General features: G+C 35.0%; 1 long non-coding RNA gene across 1 annotated transcript in view; it reads right to left on the reverse strand.

Annotated features, from left to right (window-relative positions):
• Nucleotides 1–6091, reverse strand: part of LOC123585611 — a 31119-nt gene extending 25028 nt beyond the window's left edge. The window contains exon 1 of the long non-coding RNA XR_006706314.1: nucleotides 5993–6091. This is a non-coding gene — a long non-coding RNA (uncharacterized LOC123585611). The remainder of the gene's footprint in view (nucleotides 1–5992) is intronic.
• Nucleotides 6092–18358: the final 12267 nt, after the last annotated feature.

An 18358-nucleotide genomic window follows, 5' to 3' on the forward strand; every position in this document is an offset into this window, starting at 1 on the left:
TTTCTGTTTCTATGTAGTACCATACGATTTAGATTACTATTGCTTTGTAGAATAGTTTCAAATTGGAATTGTGATACTTCTAGCTTTGTTCTTCAGAGGATTGCTTTGGTCATTCAGTTTTTTAAGGTTCCATTTGAACCTTAGGAATATTTTTTTCTATTTTTGTAAAAAAATGACATTGGAATCTTAATAGGGATTGTTTTACATCTATAAGATGTCTTTAGGTAGTATATACATATTAACATATTAATTATCCAACTTGTGAACACAGGATATCTTTCTACTTATTTGTGTCTTCTTAAATTTTTTTCATCAATGTCATATAATTTTCAATGTAGAGCTGTTTCACCTCTTGGGTCAAATGTATTGTTTTTTAAATTTTTTTTAATGTTTATTTATTTTTGAGAGAGAGAGGGAGAGGGAGAGGGAGAGAGAGAGAGACAGACAGAGAGAGAGAGAAAGAAAGAAAGAAAGAAAGAAAGAAAGAAAGAAAGAAAGAAAGAAACCACAAGCAGGGGAGGGGCAGAGAGAGAGGGAGACAAAGAATCTGAAGCAGGCTCCAGGCTCTGAGCTGTCAGCACAGAGCCAGATACGGGGCTCAAACTCATGAACTGTGAGATCATGACCTGAGCTGAAGTCAGACACTTAACCAACTGAGCCACCCAGGCATCCCCAAATGTATTGTTTTTGATGCTACTGTAAATGAGATTGTTTTCGTTATTTTTCTCAGATAATCCATTATTATTATTATATAAAATTCTATTAATTGTTCTATGTTGAGTTTGTATCCTGCAACTCTACTGAATTTTTAAAATTAGATCTAACAGTATTTGAGTGGGATTTTAGTACTTTCTCTATATAAAAACATGTTGCCTATACACAAAATCAGTTTTGCTTCTTTTTTTCTGAATTGGATACCTTTTATTTCTTTTTCATACTTGATTGTTCTAAGACTTCCAGTATTATGTCGAATTAGAAATGGCGAAGTAGGCACCATTGTCTCGTTCCTGATCTTAGTAGAGAAGCTTTCAACCTTTCACTGTTGAGTATGATATTAACAGTGAACTTTACACAGTTGACCTTTATTATGTTGAGGCACATCCCTTCTAGACCAACTTGGCTGAGAATTTTTATCATGAAAGGATATTGAATTTTGTCAAATGCTTGTGCATTTATTGAGATTATAATATAATTTTTATCTTTTATTCTATTAATGTGGTGTATCACATTTATTGATTTGCATATGTTGAACCATCCTTGCATCCAGCGATAAATCCCACATGATCATGGTGCATGATGCTTTTAATATTCTGTTGAATTTGGTTTGCTAATATACTGGTGACAGTTTTTACACCTATATTTACAAAGATACTGGTCTATTTTTTTTTTCTTGTAGTGGCCTTATCTGGCTTTAGAATCAGGGTGATGCTGGCTTTGTAAAATGAGTTTAGAAATGTTCCCTTCTCTTCATTTTTGGGGGCAGGGGTGGGAATAGTTGGAAAAGAATTGTATTATTATTCTTTAAATGTTTTATATAATTCACCAGTGAAATTATCTGGTCTTGGCCCTTTTTTTTTCTTGGGAAGTTTTTGATTGTTGATTCAATCTCCTTACTTGTTAGATTTTTCAATCTCCTTACTTGTTCAGATTTTCTATTTCTTCATGATTCAGTCTTGGCAGGTTATGTGTTTCTAGGAATTTACCCATTTCTTCTATGTTTTCTAATTTGTTGGTGTGTAATTATTTGCAGTAGTCTCTTAGGATCCTTTATTTCTGTAGTATCAGTTAAAATGTTTCCTCTTTCATGTGTCATTTTATTTATTTGAGTATTTTTTCCTAGTTTAGCTAAAGGTTTGCCAATTTTATCTTTTCAAGAAGGTAGCTCTTCAATAAAATACTTCCCAATTTTATTAACCAGATGCTTCTTGATGTTTGAATACATGGTAAGACAGTCAATCCTATAGATATTAACCCATTGACTCACTATTATTTGCTATAAAAATAAATTCCTTGATCAGAAGCAATGTTGAGTGGGACACCATGTCAATAGATAAGGCTACCTTACATGTCCACAAATGACGCTGATGGCAAAAATTTTGCTGGTAGGAAAGTTAACTCTATTTTAAGAGTAAACGTCTATTCTGTAATGAAGATGAATCTCTGCAACCTCTATGATAGACAGGGTTCAATGTAATTGATCTGAGATTAGCCGGCTAGTCTACCTAGAAAATGATATCTTATTGGAGATTTAATATTGGTCTGATTTGTGTAGGTTGGGTACTCATCTAATGTCATTGTTAGCACATCCCTGGTAAGGTGAAACCCACGTTACTTAGCAAAACAATAATTTACATCCTGTCACCATGGCATTTGGTTCATAAACCCATTTAGTTACCACTGCAGTGAATGGGGAGAATGACTGACTGACATGCATAGCGTGCTCCACACTGAGCTTTCACGCGAGACACAATTATCCCTGTGTGCCCATTCCGTGAGAGCCACCCACAAAACTTTCCTCATATTTCCTTATTACTTCACAATTGGATGAAGCATTAATGTGCAGATTATCATCAGAAGGTTATGATCCACTTTTGATAAGTATAGTATGTATATATGGGGGAGGTAAGGTTGAGAAACCTTTATTCAATTTTTCACTGAAAATCTATGCTATGTTTGTTAATTTTTCGTCAGCTGGATATAAATGGTAAAAGTGGTGTTTTGATCAGTACCGATGGAAGAGCAGCTATGCATGTAACAAGAAAGTGCATCACTATCTGAATAAAATATTTGGCACCTGAATACTAACTCAGGTATTGCTTTATCCAAATTAACAAACAACATATTCCACTGCCTTAATTCAAAATTAAAAACAATAGTGAAAATTGTGAATACAATCAAATGATGGTCACAGATTTCTTCTTGTCAATCCATTCTCCATGACATGAGCAGAAACACAGGGCACTACTATTCCATACGGAAAAAACTATCTATCAAGTACAAAGGGAAGTAAAAGATAAAACATAAATATTTCATCAAGATTCTACGCTGTTCTAGCAAAATCCATTTTCATTATTTTCAAGTAGCTTTGGCAAGTGGAGTATGTCTTCAGTACAGTCAGTATATAAGAGCCTCAACCTATTATTACTTGATATTAGAAAATATCATGATTTCTAATGTTGAAGATATTCAAATTTTATTAGAAGACTAACTTGCTCTATCATTTAAAGTGAGCTTAAACACACATTTTACTAGTGTCACATGCGTAAGTGTAATAACAGTTTGATTCTGGAAAGAGAAGCAGTGCAGCTCACACAATCTCATTATCCCACAAAGAGTCAGTCTTAGGCATTTAGGTATTTTCTGACTAGCAATACCATGCCATGGGTTCCAAGAGATGGCCTTACTCTTGGAATGGTCTGCACATTTCAAGGCACAAGGGGAGGGAACTATCTGGGCAGCTATGTGTAGAGAGATTGAGGTATTTGGGGCTGATCAAAGAAAAATATATGATCATGCAGTGATCGTAGCACACACAAACTTTGGTTGGGCAGCACTTTGACAGGATTGCATGTGGGAAAACTCCCTTGCAGCATGAGACTGTCCAGAGGCTATGCTAATGGGCCCACCATCCAGAAGTGGAAGAAGCGAAGGGAACTTCTGGGGGAGAAAGGACCAGAGAGGAGGCTTACATCACCAAATGCTGGCATATCGTGGAGGAACTAGATCACATATCCGTTGCTGGTGGGAACGCAAAATGGTGCTTGGGGAACTACGGTGAAGGGAACATTTTAAATGCCCAAGATCCATGTTAGTGTAGAGTCTTGGCCATTCAATCTCTCAATTTTGAGATGAGTAGAAACTGCCCCCTCTTCATCAAATAACCTCATTAATTCATGTTTCTTTGAGCACCAGGTAAAGGTTTCTAATAAAGTCATGTTTCTCCAGTTTCTCGATACCATGACCAAAAAATAATATGCATCTCTTCTTAACTTATTCCTCAACCAACACAGCAGAGGAGGTGTATCTCCTCTTTTCTAGAGGGAATCTTTCTAGCAATGCTAGAACTTGTCCCTTTCCTGTCTTCTTAGGAGATTTCCTCTATCAATTATGTTCTATCTCTGGTATTTTTAATTTCTCCCTCTCTAATAGCTTTTCCCCTACAAACTATGTTTGCTGGAACCTCTCCCTAAATTTCTTCTCTTTTCTGCCAAGCCCTATAAGAGAATGATTTACTTTCACTGTCACACTTCTCTCATTTTAAATTAACTCCTTAACTCACCACAGTCTGTTTTCTGCCTCCCAACACTCTGCTGAAACTGTTGCCACCAAGGTCACCTATAATCTCTGAGTTGCTAAATGCAACTCTCTGTTCTTATCTTATTTAACATTTAACACTTACTTAACAGCAGAATTTGACCCATTGACCACGGTCTCTTTCTTCAGGCTCTCTTCCCTGGCATTTGTGATCCCTTTCCTCCTGGTTTTTCTCTGCCCTCTTGGTCCTTCCCTTCAAAGGCATCTGTCTCTCCTTTTTTCCCCTTGAATATTGGTGTTTCCCAGAATTATTCATGATATGCTTCTTTTACTCACCATATTCCACTTGCTTGTCTTGCTCACCCCATGGACTTTGGTTGTCACCTCTGCAGTGATGGTTCCCAAATCTATCTGTCTAGATCAGATGTTTCTTGAACCATAAACCCATGTGCCATTTTGATGTTACTTAAGCATGTCAGACTAAAATCTCCAAACTGAATTTATCAACCTCCAAACTGCTCTTCTTGTATTCCTCATTGTACCATTCATGTCACCTCTCCTTCCAAAGATCTTAAAAACGATACAGGACTCTTTTTTCTCTTACCATCAAACCCTGTTGAGACAAACCCCTTAATAGGTTTTGAACATTATATCTTCACTTCTAATAATACTCTTTTAAATTAAGCCATCTTCTCTTTCCCATAGCGTAGTGTTGGGAACTTATTATTCTCATGACAATGAGCCTCTGTGGCAAGTTCCACAGCCAAACTCACAGCTAATTTTGGAAACAAGGGTGGCTCAGAAAAGCAACATTTCAGGGTCCTTCTTTGATTGGACACATTGACCAGCCAAATTGACCTTTGGTTGGCCTAAGCTAGTCTTCAAAGGAACCTCCTCTTAGCCTCTCAAATCAGAAGTGGAGGTATGTATGGCGGGGGGTAGGTGGGTAGAGGGTGGGTAGGAGAGGAGGAAGGAAGGGTTCCTTTCTACCCTAAACATGACTCTTATTTTTACATAGCCCAGAGAAGGGAAACCTTAATTATGTTCCTTTGTATTCCTATTTCTTTTTTCTACTCCAAAATTGAAAAATCTCCAAAATTGAAAAGGGTGGGCTTTTCTTTTCTTATCCTTCTTTCCCCATTCATACACTAAGCTTTAATGGTGGCCAGCGATATCCCCTCTACTCTGGGAGAATTCTATGAGCATGGGTCATGCTGGCTTGGTTGTTAGACAAAGTGGGAAATAAACAATCTGGAAAATTGTCTTTCAAGATAATAACCTGTCTTACTGCTTAATTCTATTTTAACTTTCAAAAGCCGGATACACCTCTCTATCCCTATTTTCTTTACATACACACCGAGAGAGATGGATGCCTTAGGCCAAGAAAGTGAAGGTCATGTACCAAGCAAGGAAAAAAAAAAAAGGAAAGTCACATTAAAAATTTAAAGTTATTATCCTTGTTAGAAAGGATTTAAACATATAGCATAGAGTTTCATATTCCCACTTTTAAGATTGAAATTTTCCATACTATACTTAACTCTAAAAACAGTCTCCTATTTCATGCCCATTATTCAAAATCATCTCCTCTCTCAAATCCCTCCTTAAAACTTCTCTGAAACCTTTTATAAGAAGGGAGCCTGAAGGTCTTTTCTTAAAGACAAGAAAGCAGGTTGAATTTAAATAAAAGACAGAATAAGATAGACCAAGCACATGGGAAGAAAAAAATTAATAAGCTCACCTCTTTCAAGTAGCTTTTCCATTGAGTTTTTACATTTTAACTCCTTGTTTTATTTTTATCTCTAGTGTAGAAATATTCTTCATGGATTGTAATGCTTTTCATTCTGAAATACATCAAATTCATTTCAACCTCTACTAATAATAGTAGTAAATTTAAAATAAAATACCAGTAAATGTCACATTGAATTTCCTTCTTACTCAAATAGAGATAATAATGCCTTTTCCCAGACCTTCTCAAGGAATCTATGAGGATAAATGGATAAAGTTTTAGGATGATTTAAGCTTATTAGGGAAACAATATGAAGTATAATAATTCCCATCTTTTCAGAGTTCACACTTCCTTGAAGTAGTTTCTAATTCACCGTAGTTGTAGGCTTTTTGGGTTTCTCCTGTGTTCAGAGATATTTTATATCTGTATGCAAAATGAAGTAAGATAAATTGTTTAGGTTATAAATAGGTTTATTAAATAGTTAATAGCATGCAAGCAGAAAGTGAAGCAAATGAGTACAAAATTAAAGATTGTATAGTGTTTGAAACATTAATTTTTATTGCAGACAAAATTGTATTTGGGTAAAAATGTAATTTATGCGATATTCCAATTTGTCCTCATTTTAATTTTTAATAAATTTTCTATCCAGAAGTAAATTTTCTACATCACTGACATGGCTTATGGCATAGTTTTTAAGTAAGTCCCAAGCTTCACAGCAGGTTGTTCTGGCTCTGAAGGCTACTAATATCAGGCTATAAAAAGGCAAAGGTGGTTTTCAATTTCAAGTTAGCTAAATCATTTGGACTGAACATGAATTGCATCTTACTTTTTAATGATAGAAAAATACGGACAGTTTGCATAGTGTATTTTAGGATGCATTTATTATGCTGTATCCCAAGGAGTTTTAAGTAACTTAACAAAAATAGATGATGCTCCTTTAACATCTTGACAAATTAAATAACACAATCATCAGTAAAGAATGATGAAATGTACTACACTCAAATGATACTCCAAGTGTCCCTTATAAGCAGACTTATAAGACAAAGTTCTAAAAATCATACATTTTTTGTAAAATCCCCAGACATACCTAGCATGAAAATTTCTGTTTTCTCTGTGTCCTCTATTTACCAGGGTTTAAATGGAAGTCAGCAAAGTGAACGTAGACCTGCACCCCCCACCCCCCTGTATTAGAGAAACAAATGTTAAAATCTGCTTCTTTTTCCCTGGCTGGTCTCACATTCAGATAAAAGAACTGAATCGAATGTATACATATTGGCAGCTCCCAGGGTTGTACTTCATTCTGAGCCCCCAGTGTGGTGGAGTATATATGCAAACCTTTCCAAGTGAGCATGGGGCAGGGCGGGGTGGGGGAGGAGGATGGGGGGGGGGCTTGTTTGGCAGGATTCAAATCTCTGGTGAATGATTGGCTGCACCTCTGATGAAAATAAAAGTTAAAGAAACCCTGACTTATTTAAAAATATATGTCTGGTTTTTCTAACACCAATGTCTTTGTGTCTCCAACTGCTCTGGAGATATCTCACTTCAAAACTATCAGGGGGCACTGTGGGGCATTCACTTCTCTCTCCCTGGGCAGCAAAATCTCAGTCTGGTGAGTACCAACTGTGTGCACAGTGCCACATGTCATAAGCCATTTGGGAATGATTGAGCATAGTGAGAATAAAATAGCCATTATTTATACGTTAATTGCCGCCCCCCCCCCCCGCAAGAAATCTACAAAAGCATGATTTTTTTTTGTTTCTGTGTTTGAGAGTGTTTTTGTATTTAATGAGTAATGAGCTCATATGAAAAATTTAAAGAGTTTTATTTAAAACATAATAATGTCCATGAAACCTCCCTCACATACTTACTTTCTGTACTTAGGGGATCTTACTCTCCCTCCCATTTGCTCTCCTATAGACAGTGCGGTCTACTTCACTCAGCACTCTGGAACGTGCTATTCCTTCTGCCTAGCATATTCTTCCTTCACATTACATCATTCAGAGCTCTTGTCAACTGGCACCAATCAGAGAGCTCTTCCCTGACCAGCCTGTCTTTCTCCATTCCTGACATTCTCTTCTTCACAGCATTTGCCACTAACACTGCATTTATATAGCTTTTAGTATATAGTTTCAATTTCTTTTCCTACTACCACTAAAATGTTAAGTTCCATGAGGGCAGGGTCTTTGTCTATTTAATTCGGTACTGCATCCCCTGTGCATATTATAGGTGTTGCATAAACTATTTTCTGATGGATGAATACTTATGTTTAAAGTACTGATGAACTGAATTTGGATCATCGAAGAGCTGAGAGTACTGAATAAATGTAAAAACAATAAATGAAATATTATATACATTTTGAAAATGTCTGTAAATATCACAAAAAAGGAAAAAGCCCAGAGATTTTGTCCATAATACTAGTTTTACATGTATTCTAGGGTTTTTTTTATTAGAAAAATTTGGATACGGTACAAGATGAATCTACTTTGTACTGAATTAACTTATTAGAAAAAAATGTTAAAGCAAATATCTAATGCAGCCAGCAAGGACCTTTTAGTTTTGAAATAGCGTAATTTAAAAATATGTCTGCAAATTAAATTCCTATATTCTTTCCAAAGCCTTGAAATGTTTTCCCATCTAAGCTGCTACAGAGATAATTAGTGATACATTCTGGAGTGAACCTTACCTCTGCTGGTGTGTGGATGCTGTGGAATCATCACTGATACAATGAAGGGGGCTGTTGAATTACAGACATGGAGTTGGCCTGGCAAATGCGGCAAATTAATAATACATCACCAGAAGGCTTGGAAGCCTTTTACTGTGGTTGCTCTGTCCTCCCAGTTCTCCTTCTTTGAAGACATAAACTTAAATATGTATGGGTTAACATTTCAGCAACAAAGACCAGTTTATTCTCTCTGAGGAGAACACCAATACTCAAAAGATTTCCATCAATTCATAGTGATTACTTGTAGAATGTTTTCTTTATTTCTGTAGCATTTTATCTAAGCTGCTACATTATTGTCTTTCTGGGATATTTATTCTGCAGTCCTCTTTCTCAAAGCCTCTTAGAAAATGCCTTGTTGATGATCCTCTGGCCATGATCACTTGACATGCTAAGATTTAAGGGATATGTTCAAGCAGGTTATCATCAGGCATTCTCTATATTTCAAATGTTCTTACATTTGTTTGTTCAAGGTTATTCAGAAAAAATAATTATGTAATATATTCAGATACATTTCTTACATTTGCAAGAAATATTCTATGTAGAGTGCTACTCACACAGATGTATCCATACCATATATATAGATTTATATAGTTGACTGCAGATATCAGCAATACCTTTATATTTACATATTTTAAATATGAAGACCCTGTAACCCTAGTAGAGACATTTTTAAAACTGGAAAAGATGCCCTGAATACCACCACCTTCATATATTATTGTTAGCATGTTATTGTATTTCCTTCCAGTAATCTGGTGCATCTTATACTGTGTATCACTATGTACACAATGTTACATCTGGTCTTTAATCACTTAAAATCACAACATAAGCACTTTTTAATGTTTCCTACATAGTCTTTTAACTATCTTGTAACTTCTGGAATCATATCGCATCAAATGTACTTCACCTTGCCATTATTGGATATCTAGATAAATTCCAATATCATGCCATTAGAAATACTATGGTTTTAGTATCTTCATCCTTGAAGATTTTATCCTAGATTTTGGATTACTATTTCTTTAGGATAGATCTCCAGATAGGTTATTATTTGGTCACTAGTTAAAACTATTTTTATCAGATTTGATACAATATTACCAAATAACTTTCCAAAATGTAATGACACCAGTAGTATTTAAGTGCCATTTTCATGATACTTTTGCCATGCTGATTTTTATCATTAGTACTTATTTACATACTAAATTTCTTAGGTGGAAAAAAATTAGTAAGACTGAACATCTTTTCATTTGCTTGGTTTCTAGTTTCTTTGTGTGTGTGACATATCTGGTGTGTTCTTTGAGTGTGCTCTTAAAATTGTCTTATTGACTGTATATACTGTTGTTTCCTTGAATTTCCACATTAAAATCTCTTAATATTCAGTACATAGATACTGAAAGTAAGTTACGATCAATTTCTAGAATCTGTTCATATGGATAAAGATAAAATATATCCCCAGTATTTCTCCAGAATATTTTTAAATTTGTATTTTGATTATTTTATACAAGGAAGCTTAAAATGTTTGTATATTAACATGTTTTCATGCACGAAAATCTTTTCATAATATTTATAACCTTATGTACAAAGTGTCAATGCTTCTCATAAAGTTTCATCTTCTAGTTCCTTGCATTTAAAACACAATTTAATTTTAAATATGTACCTAGAATTTTTTCTGGTGTATGGTGAAGTGAAATTTTTTTTAACCATGTTTTAAATCAGTTCTTACAACATAATTCAAGTTTCCCGCCAGTTTGCCTTGCCTCTGTTATCAGCTATTAATTATTTATGAACCAAAATATCTACTTTTGACCTGTCTATTCTATTTCAGTGTTTTTAAATTTCATATTCTAGGACTAGACCTGCAGTCCTTTAACTATTACAACCTATAACAGTTAATCCCTTCTACTTTACATTTCTTTTAAATATTTTCTTTTATAATTTCTCAAATTATATCTCTCAAATAAAACTTATGGAATCTCTTAAAAATAAAATTTACTTTGTAACAAATAGAATCCAATTGTTCTGTAGAAATAAATTAGATATCTCCAATGATATGTGCTGTTCTTTTATTATGTACCCTTTTATCATGAAACATATTATTCATACAATGGAGTAGATAGTATATATGTATATTTAAATAATAATAAAAGGAACATAAATACACTCATCAATATTAGGAAATAGAACAATGCCTTAAATGTCTTCTTTTTTCTCCAGCCAGAGCCCCACGTCAGGCTCTGGCAAAATTGTCACTGAATTCAAGACCTCAGCTAAGATCAAGAGTCAGATGCTTAGGGGCAACTGGGTGGCTCAGTCGGTTGAGCAGGGGGACTGCCAGAAAGTGATGTGTAAGAGACAAGCAAGGATAGTTCTCCAAGCTTCAAAACTGTGCTAGATATCTGCCCCAACTCAGAGACTTCTCCATTTTTCTCCACTCTACTCTCTCCTCAGTATGTTTACCTGTATTGACTTTATTAATGGCTTCCCTTGACTTTGGCTACCAGTAGGATGTAGCTAAAGCAAAGCTCCTAGAAGTCTGGAGTGAGGAGAACAGTGAGGTCAGGCTTATTCCCTGACTCCTTCCCTGTGGTGCCACATGGGTTGGTTTGATCTCTGGTTGAAGTCACAGTTCATATCAAGGCAGCTCTCTCTATAAGACGCTCTCATCCACGTTCTGGGGACTGTTAACTTTAATGGCATCTATTAGACGATAAGAGTCTTTGTAAAGAGTCCACATCTTTGAAAAGACTTACTTTCTTAAACCCTCCTCAAGTTATCCATTTCCAGTAAGACCCTTCCTGATTCAACAATGCCAGTTCTCACTTTTAATAGAAAAGGACTTAAAATATGGCTCTTTCTGTTAGGCACTTGTTCCAATGAGATATCCTACATCTAGCCATGAGTATCTCATATTTCCTTAACGTGCATTTAGTCCCACTAAAGATACCCTAAGAGCATCCCTAGTTCCACTTGCTTTCTTTCAAATGCTAAGACAGCTCATCTGTTTCCAGTTAATTCCATCTTGCTTAAAATAGTTATACTCAAGTTTTCTTGCTTGCAACAAATAAACACTACCTTTTACATATGCTAATGTTTTCACTATTTTCTTACTGAATGTTATAGCCATGTAGAACAGAGATTTACCTCTAAAATACGCCATTGTCATAGGATTCAATGATTGTTAGATCACAGAACGTAATCCTCTGACTACATTAAAACTCTCAACCAATGCAGCGTAATTAATAGAGGAAACAAAAAGCATGAATGCTTCTTATGATGATGCTACTGAGATTTTTTAATGGGTGGTTCCATTCACAATGAACCATATAATTTAACTCTACATTTTCCTAAAATTGATACTGAATTTATCAAACATATCACAGCTTTTATAATTTTCATATATCTCAAGTCATCCTGGCATATAAATGCATAATCCGTTTGTTACCATTTGTTGAATTTTGAATATATCTATCCTGTTTTAAATCTTTTCTTTTTAAATTTTTTTTCAATGTTTATTTATTTTGAGAGAGAGAGAGAGAGCGAGCAGGGGAGGAGCAGTGAGAGAGGGAGACACAGAATCTGAAGCAGGCTCCTGGCTCTGAGCTGTCAGAACAGAGCCCGATGTGGGGCTTGAACTCATGAGCCGCAAGATCATGACCTGAGCCCAAGTTGGAAACTTAACCGACGAGCCACCCAGGTACCCCATATCCTGTTTTTAATCTTTTAAATATAATCTTACTCAGTTGTGATGAGAAATATTTTTGAAGTTTCACTCATTCTGGTTTCTAAGTATTTTCCAGTTCCAGAGTTTTCAGAAGAGATTCCCGGTAGGTAAAGAAAGAAATGCATCTATTAAAATTAAATGGCTCAATATTTTAGAGAATAGTATTATACCCACACTAATTTTTTAGAATTATTCTCAGGCAGGGGCACCTGGGTGGCGCAGTCGGTTAAGCGTCCGACTTCACCCAGGTCACGATCTCATGGTCCGTGAGTTCGAGCCCCGCGTCAGGCTCTGGGCTGATGGCTCAGAGCCTAGAGCCTGTTTCCGATTCTGTGTCTCCCTCTCTCTCTGCCCCTCCCCCGTTCATGCTCTGTCTCTCTCTGTCCCAAAAATAAACGTTGAAAAAAAATTAAAAAAAAAATAGAATTATTCTCAGGCAAAAATAGCTAATATTGCCTTCCATGCGATTATTTCTCAAGGCATGACATAGCACATCAAAAATATCAACCTGGAAATAATCAATCTCATTAAAATGCTAGAGATGTGTGGTACCAGTAATTTTATCTCAAAATGATGAGTTATTAGCTTTTTTAAGGGAAATATTCCCTGAAACTTAGAAAGCATTACCAGGTATATTCCTAAGTGGTGTGTGTGTGTGTGTGTGTGTGTGTGTACACACACATGCCATGAACAATAATTTGAATTTAAACAATTTTTAAAGGACTGAATAAGTTATGATATTTACATATGATGGAATAGTACTTCATAATAAAAAGAATATATTGACATACAAGAGCATAAATGAAACTCAAAATAATTATACTAAGTGAAAGGTGACATATCAGTAAGAGTACTTATAGTATGGTTCCATTTACATAAATTCTAGAAAATTCAAACTGATTCATAATTATGGAGAGCAGATCAGTGATTGTCTTAGGAAGGAGAAGTTACAAAGAGACAAAAGGAAACTTGGTGTGGGGGGTAATAGTTATGCTCATTGTATTGATTTTGATGATTCCTTCTCAGAATAGCCATGTATTAAAACTCATCAAATTGTACAGTTTAATTATATATATTTGTTGTATATCAATAAAACCTCAGTAAAGCTGTTAAGAAGAAAAAAATATATAAAAGGGATTGCATTAGTGAACACAATGGTATAGCTCATAACAGATAACTTCTTGCTGAAATAAATATGTATCACAGCTGGATAAAATATATAAAACATGAAAATATACTCAGCATCACTGATCATCAGGGAAATACAAATCAAAACTACAATGAGATTATCACCTCACACATGCCAGCTGAATGGCTAAAATCAACAAGACAAGAAACAACAGGCGTTGGTGAGGATGTGAAGAAAGGGGAATCCTCTCGCACTGTTGGTGGGAATGCAAACTGGTACAGCCACTCTAGAAAACAGTATGGAGTTTCCTCGAAGTATTAGAAACAGAACTACCCTATGATCTAGCAATTGCACTACTAGGTATTTATCCAAAAATACAAAAATAGTAATTCAAAGGGATACATGCCTCCTAATGTTTATAGCAACATCCTCTACAGTAGCCAAATTATGAAAACAGCCTACGTGTCCTTCGACTGATGAATGGATAAAGAATATATATATATTATACATACACACACAATGGAATATTTTTCACCATAAAAAAGAATAAGCTATTGCCATCTGCAACAATATGGATGCAGCTAGAGAGTATTATTAATGCTAAGGTAAAATAAGTCAATCAGAGAAAGACAAATACCATATGATTTCACTCATATGTGGAATTTAAGAAACAAAACAAATAAGCAAAGGGGGAAAACAAACGGAGAGGAAGGAAAACCAAGAAACAGACTCTTAACTATAGAGAACAAACTGATGGTTACCAGACGGGAGGTGGAGGGGAGGTGGGTAAAATGGGTGATGGGGATTAAAAAGTGTACTTGCTTGATGAGCACTGGGTGTTGTATGGAAGTATTGAATCACTAAATTCTGTACGTGAAACTAATACTGCACTGTATGTTATCTAACTGGGATTTAAATAAAAACTTGAAAAATATATAAACATATCTGGAAAAAAGATATGGTCAAAGTAAAAATTCATAGGAGTTTTTAATAAAGTAAGGATGTATTCAGTTATTTCAAAGGATATATATATATATATATATATATATATATATATATATATACACACACACAAATAAAAGATATAAGAAAGAATGTAATATAAAAAATAAAGTAGAATAAAAATAAGTAACTAATTTAGGAAAGCAAAAAAGAAGGAATAGAAGCACAAAATAACAGATACTGTAAGTAAAAAAAAAAGAAAGAAAAGCAAGATGGTAGATCAAATCCCAGTAATTGCATTGAATGTATATTGACTAAATATTCTAATAAAAAGATCTACCACACTAGAATTTTTAAAAGATGCATCTATATGCCACTTATAAGAAGTAATTTTTTAAGTTTATTTTTTTATTTTGAGAGAGAGAGGGGGAGAGTGCGGGAGGGGCAGAGAGGGAGAGAAAGAGAATCCCAAGCAGGCTCCACTCTGTCAGCACAGAGCCCAAAGCGGGGCCATGAACCGTGGCATCACAACCTGAGCTGAAACCCATAGTCAAAAGCTTAAACAACTGAGTCACCCAGGCGCCCCCAAGAAATATTTTTTTAAGAAATGTTTTTATTTTTGAGAGAGAGACGGAGAGAGTGCACGTGAGTGGCGAGGGATAGAGAGAGAGGGGGACAGAGAACCAGAAGCAGGCTCTGGACTGATAGCAGTGAGCCCGATGTGGGGCTTGAACCCATGAACCATGACATCATGACCTGGGCTGAAGTCAGACTCTCAACAGACTAAGCCATGCAGGCGCCTCTTACAAGAAATAATTTTTAAATATAAATATAGACAGGTTGAAAGGTAACTTATAGAAAAGGTGTGCCATAAAATCGTTTAGGAAAAGCTTGTGTGAATTTGTTAATATCAGTCAGAGTAGACTTTAAAGCAAGACTTACTAAGGGAAATAAAGAGGGATGTTCTATAATTATGAAACACTTGACTCAGCAGGAATATATTATAATTCTACATTTGTGTATACTTGAAAACAGCTTTAAACTATATGAATTAAAAATCAATAGAATTGAAAGGATAGACAACCCAAAATCTTAGAGATTTTTAACATGTATCTCTCAATAACTGTCAATAACTGACAGAATAGGCAGACAAAACAAAAGGCGTGAGGACACAAGTTTTAAACAATGTTATTAACAAACTTGACTTAATTGGCATATCTAAATACTGTATCCAATAATTGCAGAATGTACATTTTTTCCAACTGAATGTGAAGTATTTATCAAGTAGATAATTAGAGAAAATAAACAGAGAATTAAAGTAGATAAACCTCACACTTTCAAAGTTTGATACAGTATGTGTTTTCCTGACACTGTAGAAATTAATTAGAGCTTAAATTATAGGGGCACGTGGGTGGCTCAGTCGGTTAAGCGTCTGACCTGGGCTCAGGTCATGATCTCACAGTTGGTGGGTTCGAGCCCCTCATCAGGCTCTGTGCTAACAGCTCAGAGCCTGGAGCCTGCTTTAGATTCTGTGTCTCCCTCTCTTTCTTCCCCTCCCTGCTTGTACTCTCTCTTTCTGTCTCAAAAATAAACATAAAAAATTTAAAAAAAAGAATTTAAATTACAGAAAAACAAGAATTGGAAAATGAAAATTAAGGAAGAGCAAATATATTAAAATCAACAACAGAGTCCAGAACACTATGGAATAATGTCTTTACTTCACGGTGCTAGTAGTGAAAACTATTGTTTTGAATTGCTCAATGAAAATGTTCAAGTATTGTTCAAGAATGAGAATGAAATAACATTTTCAGAAAAGAAATCAGAATGTATAAAGAATGTACATTGAAAAAAAGGAAAATTGTTCTTGAAGGAAGGATTTTTATATTAAAAATGGTAAACAATGTGATGGGCTATTTTAATCTGTAAAATTATATCCTCCAGCACTGGGACATTTTCTTGTATTATTTCCTTGATAATTTCCTCTTTTTAAAATTTTTTCTATTCCTTCTTTCTGGAACTCTTAAGCTTTTGATGCTTACCTTCTTGGACAGGTTCTCTAATATTATTTTTCTTTATTTTCCCCCTCCTCATTTCTGTCTTACACTTTCTCAGAAATTTCCTCAACTTTATCTTTCAAATTTCTAAATTTTCTATCGATTTTAAAATATTTCTGCTATTTAATTGTTACTTTTCTGTATTTCTTTCTCCTGTGGATTTTCCCTTTTTTTTAAGTATAGAATTCTATTTTTATGAAACAAATGCAGTAGCTTGTCTTATTTCTCTAAGGATTTTATATGGGTGTTGTGTTTTCTGCATTGTCCCTGTTAACTCCTTCATCAAATTTGTTCTTAAAAATGTTATATATACTATATTATTTAATGACGAAACTATTTTTGCCTATCTTTCTCTATTAGAACTCTATAAAGACTGGGATTTTTTTTTCTGTTTTATTCTTTTCTGTATCTGCAGCACCCATAATACTGCCTAGCACATAGTAGGAACTCATTAACAGCATCGTGAATGTCACAATGGATGTTGTTAAAGATTTTCATTATTGTCTGTTTCTGGTGATACATATTTAGGAATGAAGCCCTAAATAATTAATTAGGACCACTGTGTGAATGGTGAGGCTGGTCAAAGGAAAAGCTTCGCTGTAGATGATGGGGTCTACACTCAGCCAAATCAATTTGGGAACTCCTAACGTTAGTACCTATAGGTCTGCTTTATGAGCTGGTCTTATCTTCAGAGAAAAATCATCCAGACTCCTTCTTCAGTGACTTAGACTGGCTCCCAGAAAAGTGAAGCTAAGAGATTGAGGAGAGTTGGAGCATCACTAATCATTATGTAGATTTCTGCTTAATCCACTCTTTGTCCTACAACTCTTCTGCTCTCAGCTATGCCTGATATCTTCAAGACCAGAGTCATGCTCAGTCAGCCTTTCTATAAAGTACACCCGGTCTTTTGCTCAGGGGAGTGAGGGGCCACTGTTAGACTGTGTGAAGTGGGAATGGCGATAGGAGAGGTGTAATTACGTATTTATAACCTATTTCAAGATTTTTCTGATCCACCACATACCATCCATCTTCAGAGGATCTCTTGCTTCCAATTCTCTCCGCTTTTCCAGATTTGCTCTGAAAATTAGCTTGCTTCCTGGCAAGGCACTTAGTTTCCAGTTTTCTGTGATTTGCTAAATCAGTTATCACTCATTCAAATGCTTTATATCAGTTAGAATTTTGTTATCACCTTTCGTATGCTTTCATTGCCTCTTCCCTTGTTCTTTGCAGGTTGAACCCTCACTGTAGTGGGTTTATGGAGGAATCAGAGGTAAACATGCATGCTTAAAATCCCATAAATTAATTGAAATATTTCCCTGGACTTTAAATCCAACTTATGTAGAATAGCCCAGGACTACCACAAAACTTTCCTTGGCCAAATATCAAAGAGAGAAAAGTTGGTAAGACAAATATGGTATAGAATGAAGTGATTGCATATACTGTTAGACCGCAGCAAATTCAAAAAGCAGAAGAAGATGTGCATAGCTCCAGTCTTATATCACTTCCCTGATCATGCATAAAGAATTATCTTTCTACAGTTCAAAATCAAGCGTAGAAACTAAGATAATCAGTTGCAGAGACATTAACAATAATAATCATAATACACAATAATTAGTAAACAAACTCCACAAACATATTTCAGATATATATTTGAACAAATCCTCAAATACGCATAAGACATACAATTAAACAGATTCCTCAAATAGATATTATGTGCGCTATATTCTATAAAATATATTAAAAAGAAAACCCTTTCCCCAATAAAATGAAAGCATATCAAACGCATAAAATTAGATCACAGGTCAATTAGATTCTA

Source organism: Leopardus geoffroyi, chromosome C3 (assembly GCF_018350155.1).
Source record: "Leopardus geoffroyi isolate Oge1 chromosome C3, O.geoffroyi_Oge1_pat1.0, whole genome shotgun sequence".
Taxonomy (NCBI): domain Eukaryota; kingdom Metazoa; phylum Chordata; class Mammalia; order Carnivora; family Felidae; genus Leopardus; species Leopardus geoffroyi.